Here is a 6,697-nt window from a genome sequence, read left to right as displayed (position 1 = left end):
TGCTGAAGGGGGAATGTTAGGGGTGAGACGGGTGGTTGACGGGGAAATGGAGGGGGTGAGAAGGATAGCAGTCAGGTGGAGTGGGGGTAGGAAAATGACGAGTGAGAGGGATGATGTGGAGATGCTGGTGTTGGACTGGGGTGGACAAAGTTAGAAATCACACAACACCAGGTTATAGTCCAGTGGGCTTATTTGGAAGGACCAGCTTTCGAAGCGCTGCTTCTGCATCAGATGGGAGGGTGAGAGGGTGTCAGAGGGGAGCAATGAGTAAGGGGGGGGGGGGTGATTTGGTGAGAAGTGTGAGATAGAGAGTTGGCGTGCACAGAGTGAGAGAGAGAGAGAGACAGGATGCGTGTAGCTGTGTGGCGTCGTGAGGAGTGCAGGGGCAGGGCTTAGAGAGTAATGAGAGGATAGGGTTTGCAGAGGCGACAGAGTGGGTTTAAGGATGAGCTTGTGTTGAGTGAAGGGACTGAGAGCTCTGGAGGGTGGAAAGGGGAGAGGGTCACTTCTACACTGTTGTGGGGTTGATGAGAAGGTAATCTGGGGATTTGGATGGGGAGTCTGTTCTGGGGTGGATGTCTGGGGAGTGGTTGTTTAGTCTTTTGTAGACCTACTATAACTAGAGTCCCTGGGATATCAAATCTTCAGCACCACCTTAGCTGTCAGTTGGGGTGGGTCGTTGCCTTCGTTGTGATTCCTACCAGCAGCTTCATCTGCAACTAATAGAAGCAGAATTGGAGCAACTCAATATGATGTACGATTTTGTTTGAGTAAATAAAGAAACAACTGAAGCCATTGGCAGTAGAGTCCCTAAACAGAGGGCTTAAAGTAATTGGCAGTAGTGTTAGGATCTATGCAGAAAGAACTGCCCAATTCAATTCCTTCATTCCTGGATTCAAGAATAACTCTTAAGTCTAATTGGATGCATGTTTGCCAAATAAATGTTTTGCCAGGCTAAATGGCAAAAGATTTGGAGAGTGATACTGATTTTATAACTGTCAAAGAACTATTTGAAGGTTGAATGGTCTCCTGTATCATTCTGTGATGCCATAACTTATACGTTTCTATTTACAAAGAATGAAGTCCTGTGACTGAGCAGAGCAGTAATTTGATATTTTGTGCCAGCAATGGCCAATAGTTTTGAAAGGCTTTTGTCTCAATTGTCATTATTTTGAAATCAATAAGGTAGTGGATTAGCATGGTTAGTGACCAAATGCATTCCTTTGCATTTAGCCTGACATCTGAACATGACACAGGTTCCCAATTGGAATGCTAAAGTAAGAGTGAAGTCTGCGCAGCTGTCATTTGTCAGTCTTGGAGTGACAGTGCATGTGTTCAACTTCAGACATTTCATTGTGGATATGCTTCAAAGTTGAATAATTATTGTTAGATTCTCTTATCTAAGCCTATTTATGGGAAGCCACAAGTTATTGGACACCATTTCACCTTGATCCCAGCAATTTGTGATGTTAGGTCCTTTGCAAATCTGACCTAATCAGTACAAAAACCATAGAAAAGTGTCTAATGAAACCTATGGTCTCCCAAGTTCAATTTTATGGTGACCTTGCACTTAGATTGTGGATCAGTGAGTTGTATGGATCTTATTTGAAACCATAGTTATTTCCATTGTCAGTGGCTTAAAACAGAATATTTGTTTCTGCTGTAAGTTGTCAAAACATAGTACAAAGATTTTTGCTTTGCTTCTCAGTGTAAATGTTGCTTTCCTTTTACATGAGTACTGCTTGTGAATTTTCCTCATGAGTACAAGATGACAAGCTTTTACAAAATGTAATTTTCAGCAATATTCAAATGCTGTATCAGCAAACAACAAAAATAGTGTTCTCAATTTATTTGAAGTCGGATTGCCATAAATGTGGAAAGCACTTTGAATATCTCTTTGGACTTCAATTCTCTTTTTTGGTATTATAAAAACAACAAATGATATGTAATTGCTGCTGGAAAGTTGCTTTCTCTGCTGTCAAAAACAAGAACGCGTTACCTTCCTGAACTAACTAAAAAAAACCTGAATCAATTTTAAGTCTATATAAATTAAGATTATCTTGAAACTTTTAGAATATTAATTGAGGATATTTCTGAAGTATAGTAAATTGTCTGTTTCAGCTATGAAGATGTGCGGTTTCTCTGTATTAAGTATTGAAATTAGAATCCATAGAATGGTTACAGGCCAGAAAGAGGCCATTTGGCTTGTCATTTCTGTGCTGGTTTTCTACCAGAACTGCTCAACTAGTCCCACTGCCCTACCAAGTCTAGGTAATTCTGCAAATTTTTCACGAAAGGCTTTTGAAGACCTCAATTGAATTGTACATTAAGACATTTCAAATCCGAACCATTTGTTATATTTTTTTAAATCGAGCAGGTTAAATCGGTGCCTCTAGTTTTTGATTCTTCTGTCAGTTGACAAAATTTGTCTTTCTGTTCTGACCAAACTCCTCATGATTTTGAACACCTTTTATCAAATCTTTCTCCAAGAAGAATGGTTCCAGCTTGTCCAAATTGTCTCTAACTGAAATTCCTCATCTTTAAACCATTCTCACATTTTTTTCTGCATCTTCTTTAAATGCCTTTACATCTGTCTTGAAGTATGGTCCCCAGAATTGGACATCAGTTGAGGCCAAACCAGTGTGTTGCATAGTTTTATCATAACCTAAAGTACAAATGTGACAATGTCTCTATTTATAAAGCCCTATTTATACAGTATGATTTATTAACTACTTTCTCACCATCAATGTTTTGTGCACATATATCCCCAATCTTTCTGCTATTGCACCCCTTTAGAATTCAGAGAAACCCTACAGTGTGGAAGGTCGGCCATTTGGACCAACAAGTCCACACTGACCCTCGGAAGAGTAACCCACCCAGTCTCATTCCTCTACCCTATTGCTCTAGCTTTACCTACCCTACATATCCCTGAACAGTATGGACAATTTAGAATGGCCAATTCACCTAAACTGCACATCTTTGAATTGTAGGAGGAAACTGGAGGACCTGGCGGAAACCCATGCAGACATGGGGAGAATGTGTAAACTCCCCACATATAGTCAAAGGAATTAAACCCAGGTCCTTGGTATTGTGAGGCAGCGGTCCTAACCACTGAGCCACCATTCTATCAAATAAAGTAATTTTACACTTTGTGTTATATTTTATCTGCTACTTGTCTTCACCAATCAAAGTAGTCAGTCTATCATTGTCAATTTCTAGCCCGTCAAACGACTCAGCGATCACTTTCATTCTAACTTGTGCATCAATCGCTTTCAGTATGAAGCTATCTATTTTGTTGTGACCTTTGACATTTTTTTAAGCTTTAATTGACTTTTTTTAAAAAAATGATTGTGCATTTTTTTCTTCTACCCTCCTACCCTGACTATCATGAATGTGCTGGCCTTTGGATACAGTTCCTGAGCTGACCATTCTTCCTGGATGATGGATTGTGTGCAGGTAAGTTATTCAACTGACCACACGAGAGTAATCATGCCATTCTTTTGAGTAGTGCTATTTTTAATTTGTAGAATCAATGGGATAGCAAAAGGGTAGAGACCTGTGGTTTTTCATCACCTTATTAAGAATACTGAGGCTCATTGCAGCACTCTTGCTGTCACCAGAATTGACATTGAGTAAATCATTGGATCATAGGAATTGAGTGGGTGCTGTGCCAAAGGTAGTCTTTGCTGCAATCAGCTCAGTTGAAAGGATGGCTGGTTTGCAACGCAAATAGCAAGGGTTCAATTTACACAGTGGCTGAGGTTACTATGAAAGCCTGTCCTTCTCAACCTCTTTCCCCTTGCCTGAGGTGTGGTGACCTTCAAGTTAAACCACCACCAGCCATGAGAGAGCAGCCATATGGCCTGGTAGGAATGGTGACTTTATCCTTTTAATTTTTAAATAAATATCAGAACTTTCGTTAAAAGCAGTAGTACTTTTGCTGAGCAGAGTAAAATCAAGTCTGGTCAAAAGGAATAGAGAAAATTATTTCCAAATTTATTGGATATAAAATTCTCAGACTAAATGAATTTTGCATAGTATTGCAAATGTAGTGCTGTAGACCAAAATTTTTCAAAATCAAACTTGTTTATTCAGATGGTTACTATACATTATTGCACAGATTTTTTGATATGAACTTATGAGCACTCAAACATTTACAACGTGGAAGGAGCCTGTTTGACCCATCATGTCAACAGAGATCTGATCACACTTGTGCAGCTCTTGGCCAATAGTCCTGAAAGCTATTGCATCACAAGTGAATATCTACATACTGCTTAAATGTTATGAGAGTTACTGATTCAATCAACCAATTGTTCTGAAGGAATATCCTGTGTATTTGTGAACTATGTTATGCATCTGAAGAACCCTGCTGATGGGTTTTTTTAACCATAAATGTTCATACAAATAAACTATTTAGAAAGATAAAGTTAGCAATCCATTTTGTACAATACTAATCAGTGGAATTATATTTCAGATTACTACTTTGAAAACAAGCTGGCCAGTAATTTTCTGAAGAGAAACACCATAAAGACTAAATATAAAGAAGAATATTATTATTAAACAAGACACGATGTCAATGCATCTTCATTGTTGACTCCCGCGTATACATTTCACTACTTGAAAACCTGATATCAGCAGATGGTTCTGTATTAAAATAGCTACATTAATGTGACAGCTGTTGTAAACTATGTGGTTATTATCAATGGAACTATTACAGGAACTTAGATTTATGTTGAAAATAAATTATATGCTGACATCTTTTTGTTTTGTTTTTTGATACTGTTGATTTAGCACGTGCTTTCCCACAGTTAATATTAGACACTATCGTAACACTAAACAAATCTGTTCTATGTAAATTCCAAAGGAATTTTGTTCCTGAAATTAGGTCTTGGATGTGAACAGTTCTTGGTCTGACTTTTTTCATTTCTTAAATGGACGTTATTGAGTAGTTTGCTTCCTGGAATAGAAAGTCATGAGATTGATTTTCAATGTGATATTTATTAATTGGTTGGGTTTTAGCTGATTAGAATTGTTTATACAGTACTACCTAGGAATCTTGAAAATTAGAGAGGACATTATGCAGCTTGAATTTTTCCTTATGTTCATTGATCATAGACCATTTCTACTGAAATGTAGAAGCTCTGAATTTTTTTTCTGGAGGACTTATTTGTAAGTAATTTGGGGTTAAAATGTAAAAGATCTTGAAACAAAATGCCTTTCAGATGAGAATTCTGGGGGTATAGTGGTCTATTTGTATTGTTCATTAGTCTAGAAACCCAGAGGTCCAGGCTAATACTCTGGGATGTTGATTCAAATCCCACCATGGCAGCTGATGGAATAAATCTGGAATTATAGAATCACCTCTGTCTCAATAATAACCATGAAATCATTATTGAAATATTCTTTATGGAAGGAAATCTACTGACCTTGGGTCTACGTATAAACCCCAGCCACACAATCTAATCAATTCTTAAATGTTTTCTGAAATGGCCCAAACCATTCAGTATATGGACAACGAGCTCTGGCTTTGGCAAATACCCATATTCAATGAAAGAAAAAAAAAAGATTATTTTGAGGCATTTGTTTAAAAACACCTGATTCTTTGTGGCAGATTCTGTAAATTTTCTTTCACTTCCATTACATTTGCTGCTTAAAACCTAATATTTTAAATTCAAATTTTCAATTACAATATTAAAATTGGATTTTATAATATTCCTTTCATAATTACCCATATTGCTTTATTTACACCTGTAACAAGGTATCAATGAAAATTAACATCCTCACATTTGCCTTTTCTCAAACTAGTGGGGAAACGTTTACAACATTTCTGCTGAAGAGCTTATGCTCGAAACGTTGATTCTCTTGCTTCTGAGATGCTGCCTGACCTGTTGTGCTTTTCCAGCACACACACTCAATGCTTACAATAGCAGGGCATTTGCTGTAAGCTAATAATTCAGTCAGGCGATTTAGGGTTCTTATTCACTCTGTGGAAAACTGCTAAAGGTATGAACAGTTCTTAAAATTCACTTGAGGGACATGGGCATTTTTGGCTAACCAGTATTTATTGTGCATCCCTAGTTCCCCATGGGAAGGTGGTGGTCCTCGAACTGTTGCAGTCCCTGTAAGTAGACACATGATGCCTTTAAAGAGGGAATTCCAGGATTTTGACTATGCAACAGTGAGGGAATGGTGACATCTCCAAGTCAAGATGGTGAGTGGCTTGGAGGGGAACCTGCTATCTGTTGTCCTTGTACTTTTTCTAGATGGTAGTGGTTGTGAACTTGGAAGATGTTGTCTGATGATCATTTATGAATTTCTACATCTTGTAGATGTTACACATTGCTCCTATGAGCATTGGTGGTGAAGAAGGTGGGGATGTTAGTAGATATGGTGCCAATCCAGCAGGCTGCTTTGTCCCCGATGGTGTTGAGTTTCTTGATTAATGTTGGAATTGCACTCATCCAGGCAAGTGCAGACTATTCCATCACACTTATGATTTATACCTTGTTGATGGTGGACCAGTTTTGGGGAGTCAGGAAGAGAGTAACTTGCAATACTCTTCCTAGTGTCTGATCTGAAATTGCAAGCACTTTGTTTATGTGGCTAATTCAGTTGAGATTCTGGTCAATGGTAACCCTCAAGATGCTAATAGTTGGGAATTCAGTGATGGTAATGCTATTGAATGTTAAGGGGCGAT

At 38.2% G+C, this 6,697-nt stretch overlaps 1 long non-coding RNA gene across 1 annotated transcript; it reads left to right on the top strand.

Moving 5' to 3' along the window:
• The first annotated feature begins 305 nt into the window (after positions 1–305).
• On the top strand, positions 306–4,750 carry LOC122558969 (uncharacterized). Its single transcript, XR_006314287.2, has 3 exons — positions 306–754; positions 3,414–3,456; positions 4,475–4,750. It is a non-coding gene; the product is annotated as an uncharacterized LOC122558969 (long non-coding RNA).
• The last annotated feature ends 1,947 nt before the right edge of the window (positions 4,751–6,697 follow it).

The sequence above is a fragment of the Chiloscyllium plagiosum genome, unplaced genomic scaffold (assembly GCF_037043375.1).
Source record: "Chiloscyllium plagiosum isolate Xiang-an unplaced genomic scaffold, Cpla_swu_hap1 HiC_scaffold_14, whole genome shotgun sequence".
In the NCBI taxonomy this organism is placed as follows: Eukaryota; Metazoa; Chordata; class Chondrichthyes; order Orectolobiformes; family Hemiscylliidae; genus Chiloscyllium; species Chiloscyllium plagiosum.
Note: the sequence above shows the minus strand (reverse complement) of the source record. Positions and strands in the feature narration are given on the sequence as shown.